The following is a 16,186-nucleotide window of genomic DNA, read 5'->3' as shown; positions in this document are numbered from 1 at the left end:
CTAAATTAGAAATTTTATAGTCTGATTTAATGGAAACTCAACATTCTGGGTGGAAGCATATTACAGAATGGAAAATTTTACCATCAATAAACTCAATATGATCTTGCAAAATCTTCCTTATTTTGAAGCTATTAACCATCATTTCTCCAGCTAAGAATCTAATTGGGTTTTACAAATGATATCAAATGACACAGGATTCACTGCTGGAAATAGTCACGAAATGCAGTGTGAAATCTTCAAAGAAAACTGCCTTTCACTGTGTTCAGAGGTTTGGGGAAGGGGTTGTTAAGACTGTATAGGAAGACTCTAAAAATAGATTTTAAATTTGAAAACCTCTTCACCTTCTCATAAATGCGATGGAAATGTATTTTAACAGTTACGGCATGTATCTTTTACTATTGAGTACACCAAACCATTAAAATAATTCTAATGTATATGTTTGAGTACTTGTTGATGGTTACATACCAAAACACCATTATTCACTCTGTGTGGGCAGTCATTTATTTTGAGACCCTTTCATTTCCATAGGATAATTAGCTGGGAATACCTGAGATCATCTCTTGTTTACATTCATATGCCTTAGTTAACTCTTACTGACTTCTCAAAACTGTCATCCCAAAGAATCAGGGAATGCAGAAAGACTGAATTTTGTGGTGCTAATGAATCTAAGTCCTGCAAATCTCACCTATAGACAACCAGATCTTAACCTCTTTCCTCTAGATTCCCTTGATAGTTAACAAAGCAGAAAAAGGAAAAAGGATCTCCAAAGGGAAATTGCTTCCAGTTGTATTTAACATCTGTCTTTGGGCAAGGGGAGTGCTCTCTGGAGTTGCAACTCTCTCTGTCCATTGATGATGGAGGGAATGCCTAAATTTTCAAACATTCAAAGTCACTTGGGATAAGCTCTGTGCTTAAACAAGTACATATGCAGGCTTCAGTATGGTTTATTCATATGGGTGAAACTACATTCAAGCTCAAGCATTTGCTTGGAAGAGCAAGAGATGTGGGCGTAACTTTTATGTGAAAGGCACAAATTTATACATATCCTTTGTGGGAAAATGTATTAAGACATACTCCTTTATTTCTTTTGCTGGCTCCTGTAGCCAGATTAGTTATCCATGAATGTGCAGGTCTTCCTGTACAGCAGGAAGAGCAAGTTCCAATCAACATATAGATGGGTTGCAAATTATACGAGCCATATTTTATCAACCTCAATCACGTTTCCATTAAAATAAAGCAACATATACACTTACTGCTGCAGAGTGGGTTACAGCTCAAATGATCAGTGGAGTCATCTGTACGTGAACAGAACAGAACTTAGCTAAGCACCTCATACCTCTAAACTCCACTGGAGACTGTTACCCTCTGATCACCTTTCAGCTGCACTTCATATTTCATGAAGCTGTGAGAGATGGTATTCTGAACCTACTTATATAACTTGCTGGAGTTTTGAAACTTATACTCCTTTGCCAAGGAAGATTACCTTCTCAGTGAGCAAGCAATGGTCAATCGATTTCACGAGCAATCCTGTTGGCGCTTAAGACAGAAATGATTAGATCCCTTGTTATCGAAGTCCCAAGGTCAAGTCATCAAATATGACTGATTACATTTTCTAATGGTTTTTCTATGCTCATTAAAGTGCATTCAAATATTCAGGAGCACCTCTGATCATGACATTCAAAGCCTGCTCCAATGGGTCCTGACAAGCAGGAATGCATTCTCTAATCTTTAACCACATAAACAATAGATAACCACTTGTAATTGGGTTCAAATTGATTTCAGGTGGCTTCAGAGAAAAGCAATTTCTACAACAGATTAACCTTTTAATTAATGTTTATTAAGGACATTACCAGGTGCTGGAATCCTGCTAAAGCAGAAAATTACACTTCATTGACATTCATTTATGATAAAATAGCTGAACCATTCCCAGGTCATTATTCATGTATTTATCATCATTTCTTGCTCCTCATGAAAATGCCACAAACTCTAATTAACTATTATAACACTGTATGTGTTAAATACGTTGTTTTGTGTTGAAAAGGAGAGGGGGCATATGAAGATCAAGATGTCCTTTGGCACAGGTTTTAGAGAAGGAGCCAGCCATCTTTACCAAATGGCACCATGGGCAGGATATTGAACTGTAGCATCATCCTTCTCTAATGGCTTGTGAGATACCTCATTCATGAAGGGCTCACACACCATAATGGACTTCATCCACAGAGGAAAGATAAGCTACTTTCTTGGGAGGAACATAACCTGGGCTACAGATAAGTTTATTTTGCCATGTTTGTGGTAAACTGGTGCCTCAGTGTTTAAGTATTCGAATCCAGATTGTAAGGAAAATGATCTCTCAGACGCCTTTGGATATTTCCAACTGTAACTGAACCTGATGGTGATTACCTGGTGCTGATATTGTTGCCTCCTCTGGATACATCTCTAATGCTAATAAATAAATAAATAAATAAAAGTCCAGTTATTTTCTGGATACATCTATAATACTAACTTAAGAAAGGGATTATTATTGGCCATGCTGTTCAGCTGTCAGCTCTCCCTGGCTCTGCTTCAGACAGTTTCAAGTGGCTCTCCCCAAACCATATCTGCTATGGATAAGGTTGACCCTGGCTAGTGTGGATGTGGACTAGTATGCACCACGTGACCTTGGGGTCAGGATCAGTCTCTGATCCTCTTTCATGTGGCTGTGTAGATACGGACTCTGTGGTTATTGTTAATTTGCTCCTGCCCAAAAAGAACTTCCTATGGCCTCAGGCCATCCTTCTGATGAGCAAACTGATGAACCTCATATTCTCTGGGGGTTGCTCTTTGTATTTTTTGTATTTTGTTTTGTTGCAGTTGTGGACAGAGTCACTGCCAAGCATTGTACGTTACTTCCTTCTCTATCCATGGCTTCAGTTCAGCATGCTATATACATGTTATATTTTTCAGGCACTGAGTAAAAAAACATCTTGCAAAGTTCTCATTGTTCCACAGTATGTTTCTCATTCTGTAAAATTAAGACAGTTTAAAAGGCCTTTTGGAAACAATTAAATAAATAAATAGATACAGAAATCCTTTGGTTCTCTTTAACACTAAAGCCTGGGGTTTTTAGTGGAAAACTTTTTTCAGCTACTGGTAGTATATGACTTCCTTCCAGTGTCCTTTTTGTCCTCCCAGTTCCAAATAAAAGGCATCAGAACACTACTTATTTGATAATAAGAAAATCTTTCAGAAAGTACAAGAAGATTAATACTGAGTTGGGGAGAACTCCGGGACAGACACCGGTGGGGATTCTTGTCCAGAAACAGAAGAACTTGGTCAGTCTATGGCTACAGCATCTCTTCAGGAGGTGAGGGCTCAGCCCCCAGGAGAGTCAGGCTGACTTTGAGATGTCAGAAATCACAGAAGATGCTTGCAGCAGGTGACAATATCCTTCACATCTCTTTGTGACTGATAAATCTCTGGACACCCTCCCAACAACTCCTATCTTTACTCTGTTATCTCATACAGCGTTACCTCATAAACTTCACCATAGATGCATTACTGGATGGACTCTAACGTATAGATAGTCGATCACAAATTGGCGTAGTCCACAGAACCTTTGAGAGATCTCCTAAAAGTGTCCTAAAAGTTCATGGAAAGGAGATCCAGCTTAAAAAGTTATCTAAAATATTTGTGTGTGTGTGTGTGTGTGCATGTCTACATTTCAGTACTCAGGTATATCTACTTACTAGAAAGCTTTTCACGCAGAAGTAAACTGTAAGAGGGTTTGGTAATGTTTCTGTATTTCTTTTAAATGTATAGGTTTCTTGATGCTATGATACTCTATTAACTTCCTAAAACATCCTAATCTGAACCAGTTTAAAATTTAATTTCCCCTACCATTTCAATTTAGTTTATTTGATTCCAGCAAATTTAACAAATTTTGTTAGATATCCCAGAGGTATGGAGTTCATTTTCACTCTCTGAAATACAAAGAAGAGTTATTTTTCTCTATATTAAACTTTTCTGAGCTACAAAAGAGAAAGGTGCAAGACTCTGCAAGACTTACACAAAAGCACTTAAACAGTATAAAGGGAAAAAAAAAAAGAAAAAAAAAAGGCTTAGGAAGCTGTATTGCTAGGCTCTGCTTCACAATATGCCTCTTCCTGATTAATATCATTCAACTGTAATGAATGAATAAATTGTAATTTAAATGATTGTATGTATGCACCATCACATCAAAACCAAAATGAAACACTTAGACAATCATAGCTTTCTCAATCTCTCTCCCTCTCACTCTCTCTCTTTTAATTCCATATTCACATCTTTCCCTGCTCTAAAAAGGGAATTTCTGTGTCACAGACTTTTTCTATGATTTTCTGCAAAGGCAGGGCTGATTGCAAGGCAGAACTTTGACAAAACAGGGAAGTGGACTATGCAGGCACAAATGCAACCAGCTCTGTGGAAAAACAAAAGCATGTTACAACCTGTTAAGCAAAAAGAGAAACAAAAAGTAAAATTTTGTTGATAAGGCATGAGCCCAGGACACACAAGAGACAGATTTAAGTTCCTCCTGCACAACAAATTTCCTCTGAGTCACCAGACACATGCTTTCTGCAGCAGTTTGTGAGATACAGACAGAGGGAGAACTGAAATAACACATCTAGGCTTTGAGGATGTGTGAACTAGGTTGCCTGTCTTTGCAAGGTCCAAACATTCTTCACAGTGTCCTGGAAACAAGCTTGTGGCTCAGCTGACCACCCTTTACTTCTCTCGTCCCAGAGAATCAGAAGCTGTTTGGAGCCCAGTCTCGCGATGCTGCAGGTACCACAGCAGGGCTTGGAGCAGGGTTGGTCCACAGACAGGCACCAGAGACAAGTCCATGGACGCTGTATCACTGCGACAGTTTGGCTAAGTGGGGATATATTTAGGAAAAACAGGACTTCCTACCTGATCAGGCCTAGTTCCTGAATATCGGGGGCCCAGCTTCTGGTTACTTTATCCTCAACCAACCAAACTTCATCTGAGGCAGCTTGCCTACATTATGCCTATCCCTATCTCTGACACCAAGTGGTAGGCAGGACTGTCCCTTGTCTTTCTTTGGCTTTTTGCCACTGTGCCATTAGCCATCCTTTCTGCCTCTCCTACATGGTATGGGATCTATTGTTTTTCCCACATTTCTTGCCACTATGAGGAAAAAGGTGCTTATACACTTATATGAATGTTTCTCCAGTGAGGGAGGGGAAGTGACATCAAACTGCAGCAAAAACTAGTTAGTTAATGGACACATCCAATGTCATGTGTTTTTCAAGCATAGGTTATGTAGTTCTCAGATAAACGTATTAATTGTATGGAAAATTGTTCAGAAGGTGAATTGATGACTTTTCTATATAACTTTTGAAACAGAAGAAATTAACTGGTTATCCATTAAATTGTCATGGACACAGCAAGAAACATGAAGATTATGGGTAGGTTTTCATCAAAGGTGAGAGTGTCTACTATGAAAAAAGCACGGTGCAACAGGTAGTGTTGTTTTGGTCCTCAGACTGGCTGTGTTGAAGATACTGCAGCTGAAGAAATTGCTGACATAGGACATCGACTTCGGAAAAATGGCTTTAATTTAGTTAAATGTCATTAAAGTTTTTGTGATTGTTACAGCAAATGCACCCTTTGTTTGTATATTATATCTTGTGGTCTGCCAGGCACTCCACTTTAGACATGGTATCATTACAGGAGAACCACAAAAATGCTTTAGATTCTTTGGAAAACAGAAGGGGGACAAAAACCTCAAGAGATCCAAGAATAAATAAAAAAAAAAAAAAAGGAAGAAGAAGAAGAAGTAGAGAATAGAAGGTTTGTTATCCATCCTGTTCTTGGAAACAGAACCAATGGGGATAAGACAACAAGGGCACATATTTATAAAGCACAATAAAAGGCCTCTGTGTGGTCATGTCTGCATGGAGCAGATGAGCGGTGGAGTTCTGGGAAGAATTACATAAGATGGCTTGTGTACACGTGCCTGCAAACACGGAAACACGCATTTGCACACATACACACAGGTCGTGCCCAGATGATGCCCCTCTTCACATACAAAACCTCCCAGTCTCAGTCAAGAATCTCTGCAAACGCCTCAGATGCAACACATAAGAAGTCCTGTTTTTGATACTGCCAAACTGCCCAAGTCATAAGCAGCCGAAGAGCAGGACTGTGAGTAACTTTTCTCAGAAACAAGGCTATTTAGTCTGGCTTCAGCTCAACGAATCCATGAGTAATTATACACAGCCTTTGAGTGAATGTCATGGACTTGACAGACTGGAGGAAAGGCAGCTTATGTGCACAGCTATTCAACAATAGTGTAAATTAGAGGATCTGCTACAAGATGGTTTTAGATGGATTTGTTGTGTGTCCCTAGCGGCTTGCCATGTGTCCCAGCAGTTCACAAAGCTTCCAAAATATTAGTGCAAGCCTTGTGTCCAAGAAATAACAAGAATACATTTTCCTTTGGAGTTAAATGTTAATAATTCAATCTATCTGGACACCCCAAAGCTCTTGCTCTCTCCTTCACACTTAGATCTCTGCTTTAATTGTTCCATTGTGTTAAATATCTAGTATCATATTTCCTTCATCTACAACCTCAACCTTATTCCTTTTCTCGACAGAGTGAATGCTGTCCGGTTGTATACCATCCCAAATGCTCTCTGCTGTGCATCCATTTTTATCTTCCTCCCTTCTTCAAGCTTCCACATCTTTAACTATCTCCTTGCCAGACCCGGTTGCCTTCCCTAGTACTGTCCTTGATCTTCCTGGCAGCTTTTATAAAATCAATCTCTTTTTACAGAAATAATGATCAGTGAAGTGTGATGAGATGATGCTAAATATCTAGCTTTCTCTGTGTCACAGTACATAAGCTTTCTACTCTACCTTCTTCTCCTTAGATATTTTTAACAGCAGACTTCCTCAGAACTGTTGGATTCAGTTTTATCTCCTCTCTCTGCTAACATTTCTCCAGGAAGAAAAGTTAAGTCTTCATCCATACCAAACTCTCTCCACATGCATAACATCCCATCCAGGTTGCAGAAGGGAATAGGAATGGGATGAGCAACTTCTTGATTAGTTTCTGTTGGCACTCCAGAAACTGCTGACATCTGCTCTGTATAATGAGGTTGCTATGAATCTCAGTTCTCTCCAACTAGTAGCATTACCCTGCATGATTAGATGTTTAGATTAGACTTTAGGAAGAAATTCTTTAGTATGAGGGTGGTGAGGCATTGGAACAGGTTGTCCAGAGAAGCTGTGGATGCCCCATCTCTGGAGGTGTTCAGGCTGGATGGGGCTTTGGGCAACCTGGTCTAGGGGAAGGTGTCCCTGCCCATGGAAGTGGGGTTGGAATTAGGTGATCTTTAAGGTCCCTTCCAACCCAAACCATCCTGTGACTCTTTGATATTATGATTCCCCCTTCCTCCAGGAGTTAATTGATTTATGTACTCTTTAGCTAGGCTTAGAGTTAGGGATTTATTTATGTTGCCAGTTTGTTACTGTTTCTAAGCCATATAATGCCACAGTCCTTCAGGCCCTACAAGTACTTCTGTATTGTAGCCCTTGGCCCCTTTCACAGAGCAGAAATAAACCTTTGGTCCAGAAATATGAAGGCATTTTTAAAGGCCGTCCTCTGAGAAGCTAGGGCTGATCGTAAGGGTCCAATATGAGATTCTTCTAAAAACAACAGTGAACTTTTAAAGCTATACCAGATCATCACTGGAGATTTGAGCTAAGTGTTTAGCATAGCCTCCACAGTCAAAGCACCTCAGAGACATTTGCAGAGAAAACCAGTGACTTACAAGACAGAACTCACCTGGCTAAATGCAAATATCTAAATCAGAACAGGCTTTCCTTATAGTCAGTAGAGGACCATATGCACTTGTAGGGTGCAAAACACTGGACATTCACTATAATGAGATTCTTTTTTTTTTTTTTTTTTGGTCTTACAAGAGCCCTATTTATCTCAGTGGGCCATAAGAGGAATGATAAGATGATCTATTCGGACAAAAAGCATACTCCATAGGCTTCCTGCAACTCTGGGAAAGGTAAAACCTACCTTAATTACAGGCTGGTCATCTGATTATCTATGCTGACATTTCAGTCAGATTGCTCAGGTTGCTTTTCTCTATGATGTGTGCAGCTTGGTAGGCTGACACATGAGGAAGGACCACAAACCAAGGCTGCTGGTGGGGAATATGCCAGTGGAGCTGGAGACTTCTGAGAACAGAGACCAAGAACCTCTCTACTAATCCCTGATCTCACATACCTACCTTTGTCTAGCTGTCAAGGTTCCTTTTTTTCTCCACCCCTACGTCCTAGCTCTCTCTGCTTCTGAGCCCCGTACTCCATGACACGTAGCTCACATGGTAACCCTGAGAAAGCAGTGTCTGCAAGATGTTGCAGGATGGAGGAGGTTAAAAATATGCTGGTGTGGCACAGGAGAGTGCTGGGCAGTAAAGTATGATGTTGTGACAAAAGAGTTGCAAGGTCCTCCACAGAATTTGTTGTTAGACTGGGTCAAGAGTAATTGCGCTGGATACTTTTCCCTGGATGTCCTCCTTGGATGAGTGCCGGGGCAGGACCCGGAGGGGTCAACATCCACCTCCATGGCAATAATTCACACAAATTCTCATTAATGACAGGTTTTTATTTTGCACAAGAAGCTAAAAAGTTCAGACTCCTTGTGTTTCAGACACCTTCTATCTTCCAGTATTACCTTCTCCAAAGGATGTCCTCAGATACCAAAACAGATGAGGTACCACCAGTGAGACCACTCCAGAACAAGAGGTGCCCTGTGTGGGCCTGACACCCAGATGCTCAGGTACTTTATGCTCACTGACTGCTAGCCACAGCCAACACAAACCCCATGTGCTGTTTGGACTTTTTACACACAGGCTGAGGAAAAGATTTTAATCACTTAGCCTGAGGCCTGACTTTAAGGAGCAGCTGCAGGAAAAATGAAGCGACTGTACCATTAAAAAACACAGTGTTTCCATATTACATACCCATGAGCTGGGGAGCCACAATATGCCCAAATCAGCCTCCTGTGTCTGTGGGTGGCTTACCCAGGCCATGAAGGGTCTTGGTGGGGATGCTGTGCCAGGCTCACCAAGGGGGATAGAGAAAGCAAGGAGTAGCTCTGGGTGTGCGGCGGGGCCTTATAAAATGTCTCAGCAAACGTACTGTGAGTTCAGGCCTGGACATAAATGTCAACAGGGCTAACATTGCGTATGTCCATTCTTAACAGGAATTTGCTAATTAGGTCTGAGTAACCTACGGAAAAGGCTACTCGCAGACACAGTCCAAGAATGACCAGCCTCAGAAAGCAGCTGCAAGTGGTTTTGCAATATGATTTTATCTGGGCAGAATGAGTTCATAATTGGAAACTGCCCAATCTTTCAGTCAGCTGAGTCCTTACTTCTCTTGACCAGATCTCTATCATGTAAGAAATTCCTTTAGCTGAGGGGGTGCAAACTCCCCTGCAGGTCTCTCCTGGAGCGGAGGGACAGGAGAGTGAGAGGGGTGGAAGACAGAAGGGTTTCATCAAAGTTTCAGCTGTCCACACATTTGAAAAACCAGAGCTGTTATTCTCTGGCCTGGCCAGCACCTCGGAGTCAGGCTACAGATGTTGACCCGTAAACCTCAGTGGCCTACCCTGCACCAACAGCATGAAACCAAACCACAGGATATGGGTACAGCACTTCAGAATGCTAACCAAGGGGAAACAACTCATTGAAAAATCAAACATAGCAATGGATCTTTAGAAATAGCAGCATTTGCTTTGATCACTTCTCTAATAAGAACCAATGTTGTTTCAACCAATTGATTTTTCTTCTATATGTCCTGCACCCCAAGTCAAGAGAAGCAGGGAGCATTTGGCCAGGCAGGAATGATTAACCAGGTGACTTCAGCTGCAAGGGCTGACATCTGACAGCAGAAAAAACAGATGTGGAAGGAAGAGCCCAGTGTTCTCAATCTAAAATACTGACTCTGTTCTTCCTGGGGTTAGCAGTTAAAAAACTCAGAAGCAAAAATATGCATGCTAAAGCTAATTTCATGGCTCAGAGGGGTCAGAAAGCAGGACCTCAATTCTAGGCAAAGGTCCCCACCCCCTGAAAATTTCTGGTAGGCAGAGACCTGCCATTCAATTTCCAGCTCCGCTGGCTTCTTTTCTCCATCAATTTCCCTGGCAGTATAAGGGTCTGAGCACAGTGCTCATGTCTGATTGCATCAAAGGGCTACAAGTCTGACGGTGAAATAAGTAGCTGCAAGCATGAAAACTCCTTCCTTTGAGGAGCAGAAGAAAGAGATCAGGCTAAAATGTAGACTTCTCAAAGGCAAGTACCCCTAGCTCTCCTAGCACTAACCCAGTTTCCACGTTCAAACACTTGCAATAAATGCCACAGATTTTTTGTTTTTCTATCCCTGATTAGGATTAGGATTTAGGTGATCACTGGGTGATTAGGACTTGACAACCAGAACTGTTTCTCAATGGCAAAACGTTTACAATCAGGCCAGATTAACAGGCCAGAATGAGATTTCTTTATCTCTTGGTGATTAAGTTTTAGACAACATTGGCTTCAAGATGAAAATTATTATGCCAACTTCACAGATTTCATATGTAGTCATGTTACTGCAAAGAATATTTAAATGTATGTTCAAATCACAGTTGAAGTCAACTTTTAGTTTCACATACATGTTTGGAAACTAACTGAATATCAGCATTTACAATAAACAAGGGGCTTAACCTCTGTGTTAGAGGAATTACTATTCAGTATTTATTCTCATGGTATAAATCTTACCCAACTAGGAAGCTGAAATGTTTTCTAGTGACATAAATGGCAGATGAACACAAAAATCCAAATGTTAGATTTGCTCAGAACCAACAGGTTTTAATGAATTTCTGCAGGTTTTCTATTAGTTAAACCAAAGAATATCTGCTTTTTACTTACTCCTTTCTTTTGTTTGAATTCTCCACTGCTTGTGATGCTTGCCCCTAAGCCCTGCTGAATCTACTTGGGCATCCTTCCCTATCCTTCCCTCTGACATCTCTTACTGGTTGTTTTGCATTTGAGTACAAAAAGGACAAAAAATCTTTTTTTTTTCTTTTTCCTCAAGGGAAAAGATAGCATGTTAAAAACAACTATGCAGATGAGCTCTAATTCTGATGCTGGTCCAACTCACTAGGCCAGTCATTTAATCCCTGAAAGTAGGAACAGGAAAACTTCTGTTCCATATTCTTTATGTCAGAAAGAGCTAGGAACTGTTAAATCAGATATATTTCTAAAGTATATTCTAATCTGTGGCTGAGTTTGGCATGTTTTAAACTAGACAATGAAGTCCATAAGATGTATGGTGTATTTTATATGGAAGGGGAAGGTAAATGATGTTCTTTTAATTTAAAGAAATTAAACTCTGCTTCCTTTACTTTGCCTTTTTCCTTCACAAATGCAGCCTTTTTATTTTTGCATGCTATAGCCTCAATAGAAGTGGAGAATATATAACACTAATATTTTCTGAGGTTAATGACTGGGACATGGACCCAAGAATCTTGGCCAATATTTAATAGAACATGAACTTTTAGCATAATGTGGTGCCTAAGGGATGTACATCTATCCTTGGGTATACGCACTGGGAAAGATCATGAAGTAGGGAAGTAATACTAAGATTTTTTTCTCATGATAGAGAGACAGTTTTTACAAATTCTATGCAGTTTTGATGCACATATTTCAAAAGGGTCATAAAACTCTTTCTGACCCTCAAAAAAAAAGGATATTGTTATGGCTAACAGTGATGGTGAGAGTCATCTCGCCTAATTTCAGCCACCAAAAAGCTAGGTACCTAGTCTAAAATAGAAATGCAGTCCATGGAGGCAGATAGGTGTCTCCAGAGAATGATTCATCTCATCCTGAAAGAAGTGTCTAAAATGAATTGGATGAGTAATCTTCTGAATGAATCATCTTTCCCCATTGACTGCAGGAGGACTGTAGAAAACTACGTTCGACTAGATCCTTCTGAAGTTTAGGTAGCCGAAGATACAACTCATCCCAAGCACCTATGCTGCCCTCCATGAATTTAATTTAACCAAAAGAAGCTTTCAGCTGATTTGATTATACATACCTCCATGGGGGTTTGGAACAAAATTAATGAAGGACATGGAGGGTTCTTTGTCGTGCAAAAACCCAAGACTAAGAGATGTTCTTTAATCCAACATCAAAACCTTAGCGCAGTGCAGGAAATATTAGTGAAATCACGTCTCCCAGATTATGAAGGTCAGACAAGATGACTGAAGAGTAGCCCACCCTAGCTTTTATCTCTACCTCTTATCTATGAACAAGTGTTCTGTTTATACAACGGTAACCCTCAGAGCAAATGAATATATGCAAAGCATCAAATAAAGTAGTGGACAGTTTGTCAGAGCAAAATCCATACATCTCTAATTCAGCAAAACTGAATTTTGGGGTTTTCTTTGACACAAAGCTAAGTGTTTGCAGCTTTGTGAACGATATTTAAAATAGCCTTGTTTTACTGCACTGTTCTAGTCCTACGTCCTAGAGAAACTAACCAGCTGGTTCCAATGAGGAAAGCAGGATCACCTGGGTTTGTAGTTGTTTCTGGATTAGCTTTTCTGATTTGAAAATCAACACTGATTGGTGCCTCTAAGGATAACCAGACACTGCTGAAGCCTCACAAGTTAATTATATGAGGACAGCTAATCATTATTCACAAATAATTACTGGGTTGTAAATCCACAGATGTCACATCCCTCAACGAAAGTGTATTTTTAGCTGTGAAGCACATTGGCCTTTCCTGGCTCTGTTTGCTCTAAAATTAACATTAATCAAGTTTTGGCTCTATGCATGCACTATCCTCCCAACCAGGTAATTACAGTAAATTTCCAGAATAAAGACAAAGAAAAAAAAAAGTTTCATTTATAATTTCTTCCAACCTTTAGTGGCTGGTCACTTGTTTCTTTTGGTATTGGATCTATTACTCATAAGTCACTATGAAAGTCAAGGATGTGTGTGCCTAGAAATGTGTCATTTTCCCTAGAACATCAGTCAGTTAGTACAAGCTATTACCTCTCCCTACACACCTGGCCTCTCATAAAAAGGGTGAATGCAAAATGCTCTATGAGGCAGGAAAATCATCACAGAACTCTTCTATGAGCTGACATCTTTTACAGCAACAGCCTTACCCTGTATACTGGGAGAGAAAAGATATATTTAGCTGTTATGTTACAGGCAAATTATATGGAGAAAAGCAATAATATTTCAAATTATTACCACTTAGAAACCATCAAAATAGTTACAAACAGACATAAACAAACCTACACATCTTGTTGCTTTCTTGAAGTTTAGAGAAGTAGCTGGAACCTCAGTGCTAGAAGACTTTGTTTAGTTAACAGATGCCATATCTCGTGGCTGTTAGAATCTTGTGAAGCCAAAAACTGTGACTGGTAAATATGAGATAAATTATATATGTTTCTTTTAGCAAAACAAACAGCACTATTCTCCCCTTTTCCCCTTCCCCACCTCTCCCCAAAATTGGCCACTCATTCATGGAAAATCTTGCTTCCCTCCCAGCTAACCACTGCAGGTGAAGGATGCTATCTTCCCATTGCTCATGATATTCACTGCAATTTTTTTCCCATTATCAGTCAGTGAATACAGTGTAAATTGGTGTAAGGCATGATTTTCCAGCTCTGAAGCCTCAGCAGCATATTTTAGTAGATAGTAGTCATGTGTAGAACAACGTTGTTCTTGTTAACATTTATACATTTTCCTGCTCCGTGGATGACATTTTTTGTAGGATCAGCCCAAAAGTGATCAAGTTGGAGTACAGAGGACAGCCTACGCAGTGAGGCTTGCTATTTTTTCAGTATTTCTTACAAAGACTTAAGATGTATGCCTCACCTCCCTGAGTACTGCACCGTTCTGAATATTTCTTGGACTCTAGAGGTTATTCAGCAAGTTTTTTCTTTGTTCTGCCATATATTTAATGGCACAAGGCAGTTGACAGAGTGGAGGCTACTTCAATTGTAACTACGTGCCTGCCTCTGCCACTGGGCTAGTGCCTGTTGCCCCTTTATCAATTTTACATCAGTGAAGTCCTTCCATGATGTGGACTCCCATGAAGTGAAAGAAAACTTTCTATCTTTAAAAACCCTGAATGCCCAGTATAAGCAGAGCCAGCACAACCTCCTCTCCTGAGAATAAAACTTGGTTTTGTTGTGTTATCCATAAGAAGCTCTCAGTCAGAGGTTCTCAGACTTGCTCCTGTACCAGACCTCTCATTGCCACCACCACAGTCACGTTCACACAGGGGTACTGAGCTTCTCAGGCAGATAACAGGTCAACCCCAACAAAGCACAAATTCACCTCCAGGTCATTGTCTTTCCACAGCCAGCGCTGCAGTGTCCCAGGATGAAATCAATACCTGCAGGTGCAGTCCAGTAGTGCCTACCACTGAGGAGGGGAGTATTTCTGCATTTTATCTATTAATGCAACATTTGTGTTGATGCAAAAGTACCAATGAATGGAAGTATTTGTGTTTTTCACATGAGTTGCAAATAAATCAGTCGATAACAGGAAAAGCCTGAGTGCTGAGTGACAGGAATTAAAGCTCCTATTCTTAGACAGCAGATGATAAGTAAATCTAATGTTCGTATTTCATAAAACTACACTGCATTTTTACAAATGTTTTAGTTTGGTTTTATTTTGGCTTGTTTTGTTTTTTAATAAAGAGAATAGACAGTAAATGAAAAATTCCCATCCACTCCTACAGTCTCACCTTTCTGGGCTGCTCTATTGACTTTGATTTTCGAGATCTACAACTACAGATATGTTATTAAAGAAGAGTCACCCAAGGGGGAGTGCCATTACAGCTGTCCCTTTATCGAATTATCTGCACGGGCACCTGCTTTGTTTTATAACTGCTAGTACATAACACATGCTAAAACCCAACTGTCATGAGATGCTGTCTTGGCATGTTCAATCAACATTTATCTTTCCTTTCAAAACTCTTGTGACTGTCCCTGATGGACTTTGTTTCTCAGTCCTTCTGCCATTTTCAGTCCTCACATGGATTTGTAAAACCTGAATGCCAGCAGGTAATTTTTTGTCATAGCAAATTACAATATCAGAAGACAAAGAAGTTCATAGCCTCACCCACTCAGAGGGATGCATGACTCAGGCAGTGATAACTGACGAATCATCCAAAAGTCACCTGGAACACTCCTTGCATGAACATTCAGAGGGGGAAACCTTTTGGTAATTGATAGGTAGTTCTTCACTTTCTGTGTCGATACTGAAAGTCAGCTAATAACACTGTGACATACAAAGAAGGGAAAGGTTGGATGCTAAGTTTTCAGGTTTGTCACTCAACTGACATCACAGTCATTACAGATCCAGGAGTTGTCAGTCTATTACTTCTCTGAAGAATACCACTTTCAACATGATCTTTTAGCTCAGACTTACTCATAATGATAGTCTTCATACTACTTGAAAATTCACTTGGTAGAGGACGATATAGTTTTGTGGGTACTGAGTATCAAGACAACTGAGTATGATACTAGACACAGGTAAGAAACATAAATGAATCTGAAATCTGTTACTACAAAATATTAAAACCTGAGATTTCTTCTTCACTGGCTCCTGCAATGGTTTGGTCACTCTTTCTTTAGCACTCAAAAAGATGACAGCTGTCTCATGAACCAAACTGACTTGGCTTTTGCTCAGGAGAGCCAGTCATTTGATTCACAAAGGTCCATTTTATTACTGGGCCCAGAGAAAATCCAGCTAAACTGTTAAATAATTTGTCCTATCTGGAAGCATATTTGCTTGACCCTTCCATCAACCTGTTCTTGCAGATTTGCAAAGTAAATATGTTGCTTTGCCATTGCTCTCCTTCAACCTCGAGCTGCCTGGTTCCTTAATGCCACATGTTTAGCTCTGCATTTTCCTTGCCACTTACACAACCATCTTTTGAAAATGGTTTACCAGCCACTTTTCACATTATCTTGAAGAGAATGCCTACTCATTATTTCCTGAAGTGACTGGAATCTCTATCCTCAGAGTGTTTTGCCTCTTCTTTCCTGGATTGTCCTCCAGTTCATCTTCCCCTAAATAACTCCTTGCTGATGATCCCTTACCTTGCCTGCACCTCATTA

General features: G+C 40.1%; 1 long non-coding RNA gene across 1 annotated transcript; it reads left to right on the top strand.

The window, feature by feature from the left end:
• Positions 1-4,672: 4,672 nt before the first annotated feature.
• On the top strand, positions 4,673-5,642 carry LOC121063637. Its single transcript, XR_005816113.1, has 2 exons — positions 4,673-4,800; positions 5,522-5,642. It is a non-coding gene; the product is annotated as an uncharacterized LOC121063637 (long non-coding RNA).
• The last annotated feature ends 10,544 nt before the right edge of the window (positions 5,643-16,186 follow it).

This window comes from Cygnus olor, chromosome 1 (genome assembly GCF_009769625.2).
Source record: "Cygnus olor isolate bCygOlo1 chromosome 1, bCygOlo1.pri.v2, whole genome shotgun sequence".
NCBI lineage: Eukaryota > Metazoa > Chordata > Aves > Anseriformes > Anatidae > Cygnus > Cygnus olor.
This window is presented reverse-complemented; position numbering and strand designations above follow the sequence as displayed.